The 19,059-nt window shown below is 38.4% G+C and overlaps 1 protein-coding gene across 7 annotated transcripts in view; it reads left to right on the plus strand.

Annotated features, from left to right (window-relative positions):
• Positions 1 to 283: 283 nt before the first annotated feature.
• The window catches only part of LUZP2 (leucine zipper protein 2), a 246,775-nt gene continuing 227,999 nt past the window's right edge, over positions 284 to 19,059 (plus strand). For 2 of the 7 annotated variants that reach the window (XM_068684966.1, XM_068684968.1), the window contains exons 1-2: positions 286 to 426; positions 8,422 to 8,483. The gene's annotated coding sequence lies outside the window, so the exon portion shown is untranslated. Of the gene's footprint in view, positions 427 to 8,421; positions 8,484 to 19,059 lie in introns of all 7 variants that reach the window. The other 5 variants (XM_068684972.1, XM_068684973.1, XM_068684971.1 and 2 more) reach the window with 5 other exon arrangements.

Below are 19,059 nucleotides of genomic sequence, written 5' to 3' on the forward strand. Positions count from 1 at the left end.
CAGGGCTGGTGTCCCACATGCTGGGCTGCCAGCCATGGTAGGGAAAAATCGGTGGCAGTAGCTGGGCTGCAGTCAGTGATTTGCCTCATTAGGGCTGAGTGATGATCAGAAGGGTGAATGACTGAGGCAGGGGCAGCTGGAGGCCCAGTGCAGGGCGGTGAGCAGGCTGAGATGGCAAGCCGCAGGTGGGGCCTTGCCAGCTGGGCTGGCACCACACCTGTGGCACATTTCCACCTCAGCTTTTAATGGATCGTCAGAGGCAGGGGTGTTTCTGCAATTTGTCAGGAGAAAGGGGGATTTTTGTGGGAGAGAGCATACAGGATACTGCTGCAGTCCTCTTTGATGCATTGTTTTCTTTGTTAAAGTAAATTCTCTGTCTCTGGCAGGGCCCTGGAAGGGTGTGCGTGGTCAGCAAACCAGTCAGAGGTAGGTTTCTAAAAAATGTTTTAGTGCTTCTGCTGTAAGGTTGAGAAGAGTAACAAATGACAGAGGGGTATTTTTGAACTAATGAAATGAGGGAGTCATGGTCTGTGGTTGTCAGTTCAACAGTGAGCTGCAAAGGTAGCATGAAAAGCCCTTTTTACCTGGGTGTAGCAGTCCTGCCTTGCCTAGTGTATGTGGTCCTCTGTTAGGGCAGGAAGGCCTCAGCTGAGGTGCTGCTTTTGTGTAGGATTTTGGAATACAGTCTGTGTTGCTGGGTTTGCTAAAATGTAAAATGTGTGTGTTTGGCTCAGAAGGGCTTCTGCTGAGCTAGAGAGCAGTCAGCAAGTCCAAGCAATAAGAAAAGGTGTTAAAATATTCTTGAAATCGTTAAAGAAAGAGGTGAGGCCTAGTCGCGAAGCATGAATTTTACTGTCTTCAAAAGATAACCAAACTTGTCTTAAAAGCTGAAGGGAATTTCATGAAAGTAGCAGGTTGTTGCTGTTTGCTTACAGCTAATACTGTGTGCTGTTGGCAACAAGTAAGGTGGTGCTTCCATCTCAGTAATTTTGTGTCTGTTTGATGTTTGTCTTAAAGAAACAAACAGTAAGTATCCACAGCACCTACAAATGGGAAGAGAACCACCAGTTTAAGATAAATTCTAACATAAAAGTCTGTGTTCAACAAGCATATAGAAGAATTTATGTTCAGCAACAGTATTCAAGCTCCAATATGGTGTAGATCAAGAGTTGTACTGAAGGGAAGATAAATGCTTGAGACTAGGATTAGATGTAGTAATACATATTTATCTTGACTCCCCTTCTGCTTGAATGGGTACCATCCCAGATTAAGTGGGTGAAATCACACTACTGTTCAAGTGTGAGCAGAGTTTTATGTACTTAGAGTAAGAGCAGTGAATGTGTGAACTATGTGATGAAGCACCACTTATAAAGGGTGTATATTTTCTCATCAGTAGCTGTCTTCAATATCAAAACCAGCAAGATCTGAACAATAACAAGGGATTTTGAACTGTGAAGAAATAATTGGTATTTTATTATTTATATTAGAACATCTTGAGTTTGTGAACAAAAACGAAAGGGCTCATAGAGTGTACTTACATTGAAACGAAACTGAATTAATTTCTCTACACTCAGATATCCAGTCAGGATTCAGGTTAGACATGGAGGAGGCTAGGAAATACAGTTAACGCAAAACTAAACGTGGAGGAAAATCAGAGAGCGTAATCACTCTCAGCAGGTAACCACAAATTTGCTGCAAATGTATCTTCTGGTACAAAATATTAAAATAATATTTTCAAGTATGGAATATCCCAGGAAGTACTACTCCTGTAGATAACTATCATGTGAAAAGAGTTAACAAGCATTTGAGGGAAAGTGTTTCTTACTACGTAAGATTAAGGACGTTCATTTATTCCTCCCCCCTCTCCCCCCCCCAGCTTTGGTGAAGTGCTTGGTAAGGTTTTTCCTCTTTTTGTTTTCTTATTCTTTGAAGCACGATAATCCTGACTTTAGAGGGAGTAAATACAGTAGATTGCTAAGGATTGGAAACCTGTTTTAAGAAAAAACAAACAAACAAAAAGCAACATATCTGCACTCAAAAAGAAAAATCATTAGCGTGAGGGTAATAGAGTTGTCTTTGGTGTGGGGGTTCATATGTTCTAATGAACATACAAAAAAAACGTGTGTACATAGAACACCATAGCTAATTTAAACAACAACACAGAAGTGCTGTTAGTTTGAACAACAACAAAAAAAGCACATTGACAAAATCTCATTACAAGCTTTGCCTCTGTAGTTACAGTTGTGCTAAATTGGACTGCTTAAAAATTTATGGAAATTACAGTGTATTTTGCTAGTATGCTATCCCATAATTATTTCTGTGGTCAATGTTTCTAATATCTGCAGGATCTGTTTTGAGAGGCATTGCAGCTCTTATCCAGGGTTCAACTGGCTATTGCTCTTGATAAAATCCTGTTGGTTCTTGTGGTGGTTTTACTTTGGTGGGCAGCTGAGCTCTACCACAACTGCTCTCTCGCTCCTCCTGCTCAAAGATGAAGGGGCAGAAAATACAATGAAAAGGGCTCAAGAGTTGAGATACGGACTGGGAGATTGCACAGTATTTATCGTGACAGGCAAAACAGACTCGGTATAGGGAGATAGTAAGATTTATTGCCTATTACTAACAAGCTAGAGAAGTGAGAAACAAAGGAAAGAAACCAAAAGCACCTTCCCCCCCCCCCCCCCCCCCCCCATCCAGCCTCTTCCACCTCCTCCCCTGAAGTGGCACAGGGGAATGGGGGTTATGGTCAGTCTACAGTGCTTCTTCTCTGCCTCTCCTTCTTGGTCACTCTCACCCCCTGTGCTGTGGGGTTCCTCCCACAAGATGCAGTCCTTGCTGAACTGATCATACGTGGGCTGCCCACTGGCAGCAGCTCTTCAAGCACTGCTCCCACACAGCTCTGTACCACGGGGTCCATCCCTCAGGAGCTGCTCCAACCTGGGTCCCCCACAGGCAGCAGCTCCTGCCAGACTCCCTGCTCCTGCATGGGCTCCTCTCCACAGGCTACAACTCTGGCCCAGAATCTGCTCTGGCAGGGGTCTTCCACAGGCCACAGCCTCCATTGGTGTAGGCCCACCTGCTCCACTGCAGTCCCCTCCATGGGTTGTGGCGTGGAACCCTGCTCCATGTGGGACCCATGGGCTGCAGGGGGACGGCCTGCTTCACCATGGTCCTCACCGCAGGCTGCAGGGGACTTCTGCTCACTGACCTTGATGCCTGCAAGGCTGTTTCTCACTCCTCTCACTCTCTGAGCTGCTGTGTGGCACAGTGTTTTTTTCTCTCCCCCCCCCCCCACCATGTCTTAAACATGTTCTCACACACACAAGTGCAAACACCGCCACTTATTGGCTTGGCTCTGGTCAGTAGTAGGGCCCTTAACCTAACATGGGGCAGCTTCTAGATTCTTCTCACAGAAGCCACCTCTATGGCCCCCTGGTACCAAAACCTTGCCATGTAAACCCACTACAGTTCTGTCTTTAATGTGGCTGCAGCATGGAGCAGAGTGGTTTACTGCAGTTAAAAAAAAAAAAAAAAAAAAGTTGTTTATCTCAGGTATACAAACAAAATATACCCTGAGATTTGATTGCATTAAAATAATTAGATTGTATTTATGTGGTATTTGCACTTAAATCTCCAAGTTCTGACTACCAGAAGGAAACAGATGTAGTGTAGTCTAACAACTCAAGAAGTAATGTATTTCTTACGTTATCACCTACTCCTACAGACAATAAATAAAGGCTTTGAAAGCTAACAATTGTGTAAAGCATTCCTAGTTGAATGGGCTACTGCCTGTCTTGAAGATATACTATAGAGAAAGCTGCTTTTATATCATTTGGTAATGCCTAATTGAATCAGTTGCATCTCACTCCTGTTCCAGATGGGAAACACCTGACATGCCTATTCCTTGGGTGCATTACTTATTAGGTGGATGGATGGTTAGGAATGGATGAACTAGAGAGTTTTGTCTCTCTCTCTCTTTTTTTTTTTTTTTTTGCAGTTACACAGGGTTGCTTTTTCTGATGCTTATTTTTTGCTTCTCTATTTCTGATGTACTATGGTATGAATAGAACCATCTAACCATCTGTCTATAGAAGAGTGGCTACAGGCTTCTCAATTTTTCCCATGTATTTCAAACTAAAATTTAATCTGAGTCTTTTTTGATTTGTCAGCAGTGCTGAAAAACTTGAGCTGACAGGGTGGTGCAGGCAAAGCTCAAAGAGTTACCAAGTTTTCTACAAAACAGGAGCAGAAAGTCTGTTTTTCTTGTCTCCCATTGGGAAAGTAAGTACTCGAAATGCGGTCTTGTTTTAAGATCATGGTGTAAGATGGGAGGAAGTAGCTGACTGTGGTGATCGGAATCACTGTGAGGAAGGCAGAATTCCATGCTTTACATGGATGCTTCTGTCCTCTGTGTTTCAGTACGATTCTTTAAGAGTACAGGTTACATCATGACAAAACCCCAGGAGCTGTTTTAATGGTAACTCATGTTGGAACATGTGAATATTATTTAACAGTGACCCCAAGTAGAGGATATTGTAGTGACAGAACCTAGAGGTCACAAGCAAGGCAATTGTGAGGTGAAGCCATGTCGCAAAATTTGTTCAGAAAGATGTCCAAGAAGTCTTCAATTATCTGGTGCTTTTCCATAACTGTGACCTTTGAAAGGAGCATGCGTGATAATACCATGATAGGTGGCTGTAGCCATTCAGTGAAGCACTACTGTATCTATGATAGAGAACATCAAAGAGTTTCTTGGAGCTTTCAAGGTCTTTGTAGAGCAGATGAGCATTTTCAGGCAGTTTAATAACCTTAGCACATCTTTCACATAATCATTCCTTGTCTGGCTCTTAGCTCTCCTCAATTTAAGGGCACAGCCTTTCATTAAATAGCAAGGCTGCTAGCTGAGGATCTAGAGCTAGCAGGTACGCTGTCCTAATTAGTAAGGGAGCAAATGTATAAAAATTTCATCTCCACTGCATCCAGATGAAACAAGATTATGGCAAATTACTGAGGGAAGAACAGACATCAGCGTGTGTGTATAGGTAGATTATGATGCTTGGGGGAGTGAACTGCTTGTATATGCTGATTTGCCTTTGGCCAACAGTTAATACTTATGTTATGCCTTGTACAATTGTGTTGTATAACAGCTGATTTTGAGATGTGATTGTAGTCCAAATGTCACTAGTTTATAAGGTAACTTGGATACACAGTGCAGTCATGGCTCTAACTGCATTGTATACTGAGATCAAAGGGGACTGCTTCACAGTGCTCTCCAGCAGGGTCAGTCATAGTGTTGTTTCTCTCTGAACATGTCACTTGTATCAGTCTTCTGATGTGATTTATTTTTCCTTGATAAAGAAGAGAATAGATGAGTGTAAAGTCTTAAGATGTTTTTAAATTGAGAATGTTACAGATTACTTAGGAATAGCTCTATCCTTATCTGTGTGCATGCTTAACAAGAAGGAAGAGTTATATTTGTATATAAAAATAAATATATGGGGTATTTACTAGTCCCTGTTACCTAGGCAAAAGAAAATATATTCAGACCCATCAGTGCTGGCAAACATCGTTGTCAGTTTAGGGTAGGAACTAATGGCAGAAGAACCAAGTGGAATGATTGGTTTAATAGAGTCAAAAAAGAGATTGTGAAGAGACCATGCAGTCTTTATATGTATTTACATATATATATAATTAACCAAGCAAATGTTGCAAACCAAATAATTTAAATCCTCGATTTCCATTTGTTATTTTAATATGTATATATTTCCTCTTACCTAGCTGTGTAGTAAATAAAGTGTGTTCATGTAGTGTCACTCTAATATTGTGAAGATACTCTAGGATGATATGAATGATAGAATGATATGTCTACCATTATGTGATACAGATCTATCTCATGGTGCCATGGAATAGCATAGTATTGAAGTGTACATGCTAATAAAAAACTTGCTATTGTGTCTGCTCCAGCTGAAACTTAGCAGTGCCCTGAGATGAGCACTGGTCAAAGGAGGTCATATGATGACTAGTGAAAAAGACCAAAAATTGTTTCTATTATCTGAAAAAGATGTTTACTTGCACCACGGTAGTCATTGGTGTAATCTAGATAATTGACTAAAGTCTCAAAGGGACTGAGAACGAGACTTTACTGAACAACAAAATGTAATTCAAACAGATTTCCAGATTCTTAGGTTGTGAGATGTGGCAGGATCACACTTTTACCATGTTATTGCATCTGATTCTGATGTATTACTTCTCTATGAAGTGTTTAAGAAGTTTCACTAATGCCTGAAGTATCATCTCACCAGCCATCAAGAACAGGTGTAAGCTGAACATAGGTTGCAGGTAAAAACAAGTCAGTGGATATTTTTGAACACCGTTTGAGGAAGTTAAGCATTGCTACTTTAGGACCGTTCTTTTTTTTTTTTAAAAAAAAAAAAAAAAAAAAAACAGAGAGAGAGAAAGAAAATCACTTTTGTGAGGTTAACAGATTTTAGAGAACAATGAATGAGAGTGAGTGTATCATTTCATGAAAGAATGAGCTACCGTGTTAAATAAAGCATCAAGTTGTATTGTAATGGTATGTTCTTTCTGTCTCTCAGCAAAAAAAAAAAGCAATTGGTTGATCTAATGACTAAAAGTAACCAGTGTATCCTGACGAAAAGGAAGACATGCTTTATTTTCCTATTAAAAGATTGTAGATGGTTTCATTCAAGGTGGTGTAAATAGAACGAATGGCGTTTCTGTTCAACGAGTTGGTCTTTCACATGTATATCCTAAGGCTGCTGAAGTATTCTTTTTTCAAAACTAAAGAGAAGGGAGAAATATTTTAGACTTGCAACTTCTTTGCATTGTGTAGTTAAATAAACAATACAACTTATTAATATTACGCTTAGTTTAGAAAACAAGCATGTCACTCTGAAATGCAGTTTATAAGCATACAGATCTTAAGGAAAATTCCTTTAGTATTCATCAGAAAATAATTTGTTGATACAAAAACTTTTCTGTTAGGTACTTAGTCTAAAAGATACCTTTCCAGTGAAATTCTGATTGTACAACTTTTCAGTGATGTTTACCTTACTAGTGCAGAAATATTGCTCGCCATTCTCTTTGTGAGTGGTTCTTGAGACACTTCCAGCTGTGGAAACGCAACTTTTCACTAAAGTATGTAACCCAAACCTTCAATTTATATTTTGTGTCAAAGTTTATTGTGCTCAACTTATTCAGAAGAATTAACACTTTTTTATTCTTAAGAATTACACTTAAGGAGAGGGCTGAGATTCTGGCCTTTGCCTTCTGTCGTATAAGCTAACAGGAAACCAGAATAAAGGAAGTAATGGATACAGAAAAGATGTGTAATACTGATTTCTTTTAAACAAACATGGGGGAAAAATAGATAAATATTACTGGTGATGTATAGAAATCATTGAGGGGCATTGACTTTTACTAGCGCAATACTGAAGTGCTATGCTTATTCCAGATACTGAAATAATTCTTAACTGCCAGTGTCACAGGGCAGTAGATCTGAGTGGGTAATTCCATGACTAAATTACATGCATCTATTTCAAATATCCAAGAGGGGAAAAAATACTTGTATATATTGCTTTGTGGTTTTCATTCAGAGAATTTCTTTATTTGTGTTGCTCTTGATATTCTCTGCTGTGTGCTAAAAATTTAGTTTCAAAGGTGTTTAGTGACGTGACCTGCTATGGCTGTTGAAATGAATGATGCCTGCCCCTTGTTGTTATGCTTGATGTACATCTTGAATTAGGCTTAGGTTAACAGCAGCAGGTCATGAAGTGAACACGCTTAAGAACTTGATTGATGAACCATTAAAAAAAAAATAAAATACTCTGAACTATATTGTCAAACCCTATAGGTAAATACACTGGTGTCAGCTAAAGGGCTTTGTTGTAACTTTGGTAGCAGTCGGAAGGTAACTAAGATTTTTCCTTGTGTTGTGATTTAGCCAATATGGTCAGAAAATGATGATTAATACCTGTGTGTGTTGGGGGAAGGGGTCAATGACCTGAGGAAGCATGGCTTTTTGACTGCTGCTTTGATTGGGCGTTGGCAAAACATCAGCTTCTATGAAGCAATCCCCGTTGTATCATACAGGCAAGTTCTAATATGGGTATTAAAGTGTACGAGCCCAACTTTTCTATCAGAATGACTTATGTTCACTTACCATTCAAATGATAAAGGGATAAAAGCTCAGCCAGCATTATTTAACTGTTAAAATGTGATCCAAGGCTTGAAGTGTGCTCTTCTTGGGGAGCAAGGAGGGTATAAAAAGATGTGGGTCTGCTGCTGAACTTTGAAGCATCAAGTCTTGTGAAGTAAATGATCTTGCTGAAGGAATCAAGTCCCTTCATTACCAAAGCTGAGTCTGTTGAGGTAGTGAGTCCCTCTTTCTCTCCTTTTCAGGTTCCTGATCTGATGGTGCCTGGGGGGATATGCAGCTGATGTTGTGATCCAGAGTGACACTGGTGAGCTCTTAGCTTGCTGCTGTTGGTGGCTGTGTATCTAAAAGCATCTTTTGGCCAAACTGAGTTGGGTGGGAAGTTTAATCCCTTCCGAACTGTGTTGCTGCCCAAGTGCCAAGGGTCGTAAGATACAGTGCTTGGAGCTTGGAGGGGAAAAAAAAAAAGGGGGGGGGTGGTAGCGGTGGGTGGCTAGGGGTAGGGATGGGTTATTAGCGTACAGAGAGAACTACGTTATTGTGTTGAGTAGGGGGCACAGAAATTTTCCTGAAGGCTCTTGAGAAATACATGTTAGTATTACCATAGGTAATGTCACTTGGAAGCCAAGTACAATGTGGTTTTGAGAGCTAGTTCTTGGTTCCTCAATGTGCAGAAAAAGCACTATGATGCTTGCATTTATTGTTGGTCACATGCTCAGAGTGCTGCCTTTGCCTTGCTTGAACCCTAAATTTCTAGCTATGTATCTGAATTCCTACATATGTACTGGTATGGTAAAACCAGTTGTAGTTCTGGCATGGTGCGTGTGCTCTGTACTACTCTTACTCAGATCTTGTTTGTTATACAGTATCCTTCACTAAAATATGTTAAGAATGGTTTTTCTGTTCAAGTGAAGAACCCATTCTAAAATGAATATCTAAAATATTGAGGTAAGTACATCTTCAGTATTCAACGATGAATTGAAACTACTGAAATGCAACATCTGTCCACCCAAGTGGTAGCTAGAGTTTTTCAGCTATCATTTTATTGCTATGGATTCTTCTATGAATCAATTGGTTTCTTTTAAACGCTTGCTTCAGAAGGCTTGATTGTTAAACATTCAAAGTACCAGCATATGGAGCCAAAATAAGGATAAAAATTTCTGTTCTTGTAATCAGGTTCATAAATGAGACATCTATTTCTAGAAACCTGCTTATAATTAAGTATCAAAATAGGCATTTTCTGAGATGCAGTGCTGCTTCAGAAAGAGAAAATATTTTTCAAGATCATAGTGTTCAGAAAACTGCCCAGTCCTATTAGATGGAAATGTAACACAACAAATCATTAAGTAGATTTCTTACTAGTTGTTAATCAGTAGGAAAGTTTCAAGATCAGGGAGTCCTGCTGTTTCATTCCAGATAAGAAAGCAGGTCAAGACACCTTCAAAATACCATTGTTTCATTTTGGCACCTGAAAGAAATTCGTTAGGTATAGCATGCTTATGAAGGTAAGAATACTCAGTAGTTTACACCTTCTGCACGTACATTGAGGTTCTTATCTCTGAAAGTCCTGCTTGCAAGCAGCGATACTCCTGCATTTGCCTCAGGTTGCCGCTGGGTATAGAGTTCTCCCTCTTTAGTCCTCCTGGGGGCATTCAACTGTGTATTGGTGCCTGCCTTAAAGGAAGCTCTACAGGGAATCGTGGTATTTTTGTATTTACATAGTGCATGTGCTTTGCTTGTTGTAAAAAGTCTTGATAGATTTTGTGGTGAATTCTGCTTCATTACCAGTGACTCAGAATGATGGGATTTGGCATGTGTTATGGTTTTACTCGTTGAACAAATTACTTCAGTCGTGGGAAGGGAAGGAGTTAACCAGTGGATGTTTATTGTGAAGGTTTTCTCGCTACTAGATAGCTCTTTTGTTGCAGACCTTTGTGGGACTTATGATCTGTAGCTTCTCCCTGCCCTGTAGTTGTTTGGGTAGTGTTTTTTTTGTTTTGTTTTGTTTTTTTTTTCATGGCTGGTCAAATAGTGATATGAGGGTACTAAAGGTTGTGTTCTGTGGTTATATTCAAGCAGCAGAATAACAATCATGGAGTCTCTAGTTGGAAGGGACCTTGAAAGACTGTCTGGTTCCAACCACCTGCCATGGGCAGGGACATTTTGCACTAAACCAGGTTGGACTAATCTGTCCATGAAAACCTCCAGGAATGAGGCACCCACAGCTTTTCTGGGCAACCTGCTCCAGGGCCTCAACTGGTCCTAAAAAAAAAAATAAAAATAAAAGTAGTAATAATAATAATAAAAGGCCAGGATCTCTTTTTGAAGTAGTGGAACAATACTTAGAAAAAAATAATCAGAGTAATCAGAAATGAGCTCTACAATGCTAAGTAATTTTAAATTGTTTTTGTGTACCTCCTGTTAGCTTGTTGGCAGCTTATGCTACTACAGAAAGTAAGGTCTGTAGTCCAGAGGAAATTAGAAAAAGCTCCGTGAGTAGGTCATTTTGTATCATCGAGAAAGGTTATGATAATGTTACTGCTGTAGTTATATTAGATGGATGATGAAAACCCTTCCTGTAAAGAACCAACTGAGGACAACTGGGGTATTTAGGAAAGTGGAGGCAGTATCAGAAAAAAGTAGATGGGGAAAAGAAACACAACACTGCAGTTGCAGACAGTATACTAAAGGATATTCCAGGAGGCTGAGAAGGTAATAGTTTTTCCTGTATGCTATGGCAGTGCCTGAGCTACAATCCTCTTAGTGTTTTTAAATGAAGTTCATCTAAATGTCATTTTCCTTCATTGGGAATGGGGGTGCTGAAGGAATATGTGAAAATGGCTTTGTAGATGACAGAGGAAGGATTTTTCTGGATGGTACTCTTTCACGTTGCTCTTCCTTACATGAATGCCTGATATAGGAGGAGCAAGAACTCATATAGCATGGCAAATATTTAATTAGACTTAGATACAGAACTTTTTTCTCTGCTTCTGCATTGTCTGAAGCAAAACCTGTAATTCCCTTATGGAAAGGGGAGCTCCTCAGTGGTGAAAATAGTCGCTTAGGCTTGAACAGCAGGGAGCTGCATGAAAATCATTACATGATAATTGGACAAACTGGAAAGGTGGATCACTGGAAAATAGAGGGGGTAATAGAAAGCAAAATAACTATTTGACAGCAGGTGTTCTTCTCCCAACAGGACAGGAGACCAATCTTTGTTTCCCAACAAAAAATAGTATGGAGTGCCAGATCATAAAAATCTAACAAATGAGGTTGTGATGTGTCCTAAATAGATAGAGAACTTCTTCACTATATAGAAGGAACTGGTGTTGTATATTGTACAATTGCACGTGAAAATCCTGTAGAACTAATCCTTTGCAATAGCTCCATCCATATAACACTGTGTTATTGACCAAACTACATATAAATAGCTTTTGATGTTAATCAAGCTGCTGAAGAAACAGGAACCAATGTGCTTTTTCCTTTCATTCAGTTATGTGGCTGTATACAAGAGTTGGCGCAAAACAATCTGCCAAATCCAAGATGGTGTTTTTTCACAAGAATTCTTCTGTATTAAAATGACTGCAGAACTGTCTTTTGCAGAACGCTGCAAACAGTGTTCTGCTTGTGGAACAGTAGCCTTAGGAGGGATTTGTTGCCTTCAGCTCTGGAAGGCCTATTCCTTTATGCAAGTAACTTTAATGTAAGCCTCTTGGGGGAAAAAATGGGTAACTATTGACTTTTTTTTTTTTCAATGAAATTAGTGTTTCGTTGAAGAACAAGAAGGAAAAGAATACATCTTAGGCCCTGATTTACTTGTATGTATTTCTTGATATTTGTGTTTCAGTTCTGAACACTTTCTGTTTCACTGAATTTGTTAGCAATCATATGAAGCAGATAAAGTCCCCAGGTCCGAAGCTTCTGCAGTCTCAATGAATTTCTATCTGTATCCTTTTGCACACGGCATGATGTGCTTGTAGGGCAGGGAAAAAAAAAAAAAGTAATAATTTGTTTTCTTCTTGGTCTTTATTTTTGCTTTTGTATTCCATCATCAGGAACTTCTAGTGATTGATTGGCTGGTTTCATAATATGACTGTATAAATCTGCATGCAGTTTATTTTTAAACATAATAACCTATTTCTCAGATTATCTACGTTAAATAGGTACGTTGATCAAGGAATGTATATTGGCTTAGAACTGGAATCGCCACTGGCTAATCTTTGAGAAGATGAATAAGTTGTTTGGTATTTAATACTAATAGGTTCAGTTTTTCTTTATTAGCTCTAAAAATGAAATTCTGAGTAATTGAATTCTTGATTTTCAGTAATGCTTAAGCCTATTATTGATGATACGGAGCTTTTATTTCTGTGTATATGTGCTGTATGTGTTCTAAGTAAATAAGAAATGGAAGGAAAAAGTTGACAGATTAACAGCCGTGCTTCAAAACTAAATGAAGGAAAAGTAGCCTGCAGATGAAAAACTAAAAAATTCTTACTGATGTTTTCCCATGTTTAGTTTTAATTACCTTCTGACTCTTATTCTTGTCTGTCCAGCTTGTTGGAATGAAGCTCTCTACCTGTTTTTGCATTGTTGCCCAAGGTGATATGAAATAAAATAGTGCTGACATAATTTTGTCACCACCCTGTCGTGAAATAATACAGGAAGGTTAAGAGAAAAAGAGCTTAGAGGTAATTACTTCTGAAGCTCAGCACGTATTGGGTAACCATTGATTTTTATGTTTGTAGTATGCTGAATGTTTGCTGGGCGGAAATGGGTAATCCTTCCAATTCCTCTGATTCCTGCCTTGTTTCTAACAGCTATTTCCATCAAAGAGATGGGATGGAAGATGAACAATGAAAAGGGGGGATGGGGAAATTGGTGCACTATGAATCTTTTATTTTTTTCCTACCTCCACTAAAAAACTTTGTAATGGGAGGAGGGTAAGAGTAAGATCAGGCACTGACAGAGCAAAGCAGAAGAGTTTTGCTACCATTATCTCTCTGACCTGTTCTTCACCTGTTAATTTAGACTGCTGCTACTGCAGTACCTAAGGATTTGGCCAGGTTTTCTTAGAGCATCTATCTGAAAGTGTAAATTTCATCACACTGCCTTGAGCAAGATTATTTATTGTAAACCATTAGAGAGAACTTCTCTTGTATTCCTGTGACTTTCTAGAATGTGACTTCAGTTCCGATATGCAGTACTTGTAGTGGTTATATAAAAACTGAAATAGCAATAGAATGATGAAGGTACCGACTTTCTCAACTACAGAAAAGCATTGAAGGGAAGTCTCTCAATACAGACATAGAGAAACACGCTGTTATGAACATCCATAGCAATATGCAGAATGGCTATGCAACTATTTCAACTCATGGGTGTTTTTGTAGTTTTTTTTTTTTTTTTTTTGATGAGCTTCCAGAGCTGTAAAAAATCTTTCCTAGTGAGCTCTTTATGTGGACATTAATGAAATATGCGATAATGAAAGTTAAGCATTATGACCTGTATAATGGGAGACCTGCACAGATACAATGGTAAAAGGCAGAGCAGTATAGCATAATTTTACTGATGAAAATATCTTTTACCTCCTCTTGAAATATATTGTCTAAATAAAATCATGACTGTATAAATAAAACTCTGAGAGCACAATGCTATCTCTTGTATGTTCTTGCAAGGCTGGTTATTTCTGAAAATAGCCACCAAAAACTTGGAAATTTAATTCTGCATTATGATCTGTTCCTCTACACTCAAGGAATCATACAGGTTCATATGCACATATCTGAGGAGAGTCTGAAGTTGTTTTAGTTGTTCTTTGCACTCTTCACCTATCCCAAAGTTTAAGCGCGTTCTCTGTCTCCAACTAGCTTTGCATTCAGTCAAGGTCAAATACTGATCCCAGGAATTTCATGAAAAAAAGCATGAAATAATCCTCGGATAGTGATAGGGATTTATAATGGGAATGCTATATCAAGTAACAGAATTGATTACAGATATTCTACCATGGAATGAGGAATAATGTGCTAATGTGTATACAGTATTTAAATATCAAACTTTGAGGATAGAATAAGCCCTTGTAAATCATAAGACTTCTATAAGCACCCTCAACCCTTATGTAAGAAGAGCTTCCCAAAATGGAAATGGGTCGAAGTAGTATATTTTGCATGTTAGCATGTTATTTGATAGCTGTAGTTAATATCCTTAAAGCATATTATGTTCACCTAATAGCTTGGATAAATTTGAAGTTGGTTGATCTGTTTCAAGGGCCTTTAAACAAAAAAAAAAAAAAAAAAAAAAAAAAAGAGAAAACACTTTGATCTTGTAATAAAAATACTCATCTCCTAATGCATGGAGAGTTTACTAGCCCATGAAACACTGACCTCTGATTCAAAGGGTGTTCAGCCAGCCTTGCATGGGCTTGTATTTTCAAACTTCACAGTTAACTTTCAATAGGTGTTTCTGACTGTAAAAGTGAAATATTTTGCTGCAGCAATTGTTTCTTTAATACATGATACACTGTTGTGGATCATAAAACATAGTTTTTTGTGTGTGTGGTGCTTTTAACTTACTGAATTCTCAAGTAATTGCTCAACTAATAATAATACAGCATATGTAATCTGAGCTCCTTGTAATTAAAAATACTTTCTGTTTAAGTATGTGTACTCTGCATTTTCAGTTAAGGCTGTTAGAGGGATCTCAGCGTTTTTATAAGCTATAATGCTGTACCAACGAAATTTGCTTTGTCAGTTCGAGTGCTGTTGTAATAAATGATTGTTACTTTTTGATCCTTTCTGCTGTAATTAAAAAGCAGCCCATCAAAATACTGACAGTGTAAATGCTCAAACTTAGTAATTGTTCAGTAGTAAATGACTGAGCCAGTTTTCAAAGAAGAATACAAAATGTAAATTACATAATGTTCTCAAATTTTTAAAGGCTTTCAAAGCTTGTTCTGCAGCAGTTAAGCTGGTTTGAGTTATTAGTCCTCTGAGCTACCACACTGCAACTGTTGATGGGCTGTGCTGTCTGCACCCAAGTGAACTTGATTCTCTGTGTTTTTTCTGAAGTCGTTCAGATGTGCTGACATAGCTAATTCCTTGAAATGCTCGGTAGCTATAACTTGCAGAAAGAGCAAAAGAAAAAGCAAGAAAGAGTTTTTTCCAGCTTCGTTGTCCAAGAAATCTTGTCAAAGATCTGTGCAAGTATGCATCTCTTAATAACTTATAAACTATTCCCACAATGTCATTAGACTTGAGAGTGAATCTGTATCTGTGCCCAGTTATAAAACAAACAGGATAAAACCTGAAGCCCTCCCATTGTCAATAGATGAATTTCATAAATATGAAGTCTATTTGGTTACTGTGCAGTTCCAAATGTTTTTGCCCCCATATGACAACTGAATTGAATTTAAATGCTGTTTTCAGTTGCTACTGAGATGACTTGAAATTGCTCTGCTTGGTTAATCTATTTAATGCTGCTTTGGCTGTAACCAGACAAGAGATTTTTCAGAAAGGTGGGAGTCTGAGGAGGTTGGGAAAGGGGAAGCAGAGATGTAGATTATCCTTGACCTGAGTTTCAGGGTTTGACTGTATAGTAAACCTGCAAGTGTTCTGGTTGAGAATGGGAAAATGGGACTACTTGAACTCTTTGTCCTATACGCAATTTCTCAGAGCCTATAATTTAAGTTCACAAGAACTTGCAAAACCCATCATTGTCGCTCTTCTTGTTGCTGTTCAGATCTTACCTCTGCTTCATTTCATTTGTCTCCTGTCAAGCACATTTGCTACTTGGATAACCACCTCACAGTTGTGAGGGTAATTCTTCTTGTGACCTTTCTTCTTTTTATATTAATAGAGAATTTTACGGCTTACATAATCTTGCTGCTAATCAGAAATGAACAAATCAATTGCAAGTGATACAAGGATCGTTCAGTTTAAAGGCATAGTTTGTTGTGTTTCACCAATGATGTTCTGCGGTTCTTACCCTCTCCTAATAACAGAAAGCATGGAGGTACAGAATCTGTATCTGTTTTCTTTTAGCTTTAGAAAGTGATGTTTTATTGCTTAATTGGAAACTTTTATGTGGAGGGAAGGAGTAGCAGAAGATATGTCACTGGCTTCTCTTTTTTGCTTCAGGCTGTTTTCAGTTAAAGCAAAATATACCTCTTGGTGATGCAAGAAGAATTACAATTGTAGACATCCTGTTTCCACTGAGAACTGCTCAGAGGCATAGTGCCTTAAATCTCAATTGCAGGGGTAGAGAGAACAAAATCGTGAGCTGCAACTTCTGATGCATGGCTGAGATAGTGTAAGTAGAGCTGCAAGTCCTAAATCCCTGATCGCAGAGCTGACTGGGAGACTTTTTTTTTTTCTTGGCCCTGTTCAGAGTGTGTTCATCTACTGGGGCTTTATGGAATGCTGAAGCAGCTAAAGATGGAGAAACTACTGGGGAGTTTTCACTCAATCAACAGAGGTTCCTCTCAGGATTTTTCAGCAGCAGAAATTTAGGTTACCATCACACAAATCTGAGGCTGACGATCTGGTCAAGGGTGTTTCCCTTGGATTTGGCATATTATCAGTTCAGCTAGGATAAGAGTATGACATGAATCCCATACTTGACAGATGAGTCAATGACTCCTGCATCTCAAAGGAACAACAAACTTCCTCTGTTGTTACAAGAAAAGGGAATGGTGTTATGGAGGTTGTAGAAAGTGTGTGATAAATGTGATTTTCCCTCTATGATTTGGTTACCATTTGCAACTGTAGCAGCAACATATATATATCTATATAGGAGCTGGATGAATGTTAAGTAGCATTAAAATATGTAAAATGTTGAAAAGTCTTGACTGCACAATGGAAGAAGCAGGGTATATAGGAACTTTGAGAGTCTCTTTTTATTATGGTTGGTCAAGGTAAACTTTAGGTATTTCCCTGATCACATGTCAGACAGCAATATTGTACCTAAATACATGGTATAAAATGTCAATGCAGCAAGGAAAGCTGTGTATTGTATGCACCTTCTTATCAAGAGTAATTGGTAACCAAATACAGAAACACACAACCATATTATATGTTTTCATATAAATATTTTTAACTTTGCTCTATTCTATTGTAGTATCATGACAAAAGCTGTTTTGTCTGAATATCACACTTAGTCTTTTTAATATCTACATAGATAGATATGGAGTGAAGTGCTTAGTCTTGCGTGCCATCTTAAGTCACCTTATATGTACTCATTAATGTAGCATTTTTTTCATCTTTTCCTTTTTACAAATGAAGTTGGGCTTGTTTTAGGCTATCTACTTGCACGTTGGCTGTTGGATTTCATTATGCATGACAAAACTGATTCCCATCCTGCTCTTGCATAGGTGTAAACCCATGATTAAACCCAAGCCCCAAAGAACTTCAGCTGCAGCATGGGGGTTTGTGGCTTTCTTTGGGTTTGGATTCCCCCATGATGTGTACACGTTGTTTTCCAGGAGAATTGTGTGTCTAGATGAATAAATGCTAAGACTCAGCATTCACTTGCAAGAACTGTTGACTATTTGCAAGAAGCAGGACTAAAGTAAAATGAAGTGCCAGAGTTAATTACCTGCCCAAGTTATTCATGCAGGGAGAAGGTTTGCACAGTTAATTAGTTTATTTTTTTGAAGAGGCATTTATTGTTTTAGGAGAAGTGTAAAGAGCTGCATTGCTTTGTCCTGAGAATGGGTGGATTAGAATCCTGTTGATTTCGATAAAACTTCATTTATTATATTTAAAGATATATCAAATAACCTTCTCTGATTAGCCCTAACACCATCTCAGAGGAAAAAAATAATAATTATTTGTGCCACTGATTAGATGAAGCCCCAGAAAGTAGGGCTCTCCTGAACATACTTTGAACCAGAGCTACAGGATGAACAGAAGAAGCTTGTGAATAGGAAGAGCTGTTCAGCAAAATTAAGTAATAGACAGAAGTTATCAACCAACTTCTGGCCTTGGTTTAAAAATAAATAAATGTGAGTTGATTTTAAATTACTATAGTATGCTATGTTAATCAATAGAAAGAAGCTGGACTATGAATATGCAGCAGACTCTAAGGTACTCTACAGATGGTTTTGGTGCTCGCCAGCAATTATGATGAATAGTTTTAGTGACTGTTAATGAAACAATAGTTCCATGCTACTTGACAATACACAAATCTGGTCAGGTTTGGAAGGTCACTCTTTCCACAGCAGCAAACTACTTATACTTCCTGTACACAAGGCACATATCTAATTTACCATCCCCTCCTCTGCAACATCTCCCTTCAGTCTTGAACTTCTAGAATTCATGAGCTTTGAGTGAGTGATGGCTTCAAAAGTAGGTGAAAAACATCTTGGTTCCAGGCATTGGAGTACCTGTAGCTTTATGCTCCTGGGATATCTAGTTTTTTGTAGTTGAAGTATTCAGTGAGAAGCATAATAACCAATTACTGAATCAAATACACTGTCTCTGCATACTGTATGGTAATAGACAGCATGTTAATATTTAGATGCTTTTAGAGCAGAGTTCATTGTACAAAATATTGAGACATTTTCTCTCCTGAAGTATTTATAAACCAAATCCATCTCTGTTCCCTTAACAGGGAAAAAGAAGAAAAGAAGAGATATCTGGGTCCAGCCGATTGAAATTGATTTTGTTTTGAGGGTCAAAGCCTACAGTCAGTAATCAAACCTTAGTCTGAATTTGTTTTACTATAGTCATCTTCTCCCACTTAATGATATGCTGAAGTTTTTTTTCTTGCAAGTTATCCCTCTTAGTAACTTTGAAAAGATTTCAAAAAAAAATTAATGTTGCAGGAAAACTTTAATTACTGTTCAATTAAGTCTGGCAATGACCCCTGAAGGCTTGAACAGGCTGTATTTAAAT

The sequence above is a fragment of the Anas acuta genome, chromosome 5 (genome assembly GCF_963932015.1).
Source record: "Anas acuta chromosome 5, bAnaAcu1.1, whole genome shotgun sequence".
NCBI classification, from domain to species: domain Eukaryota; kingdom Metazoa; phylum Chordata; class Aves; order Anseriformes; family Anatidae; genus Anas; species Anas acuta.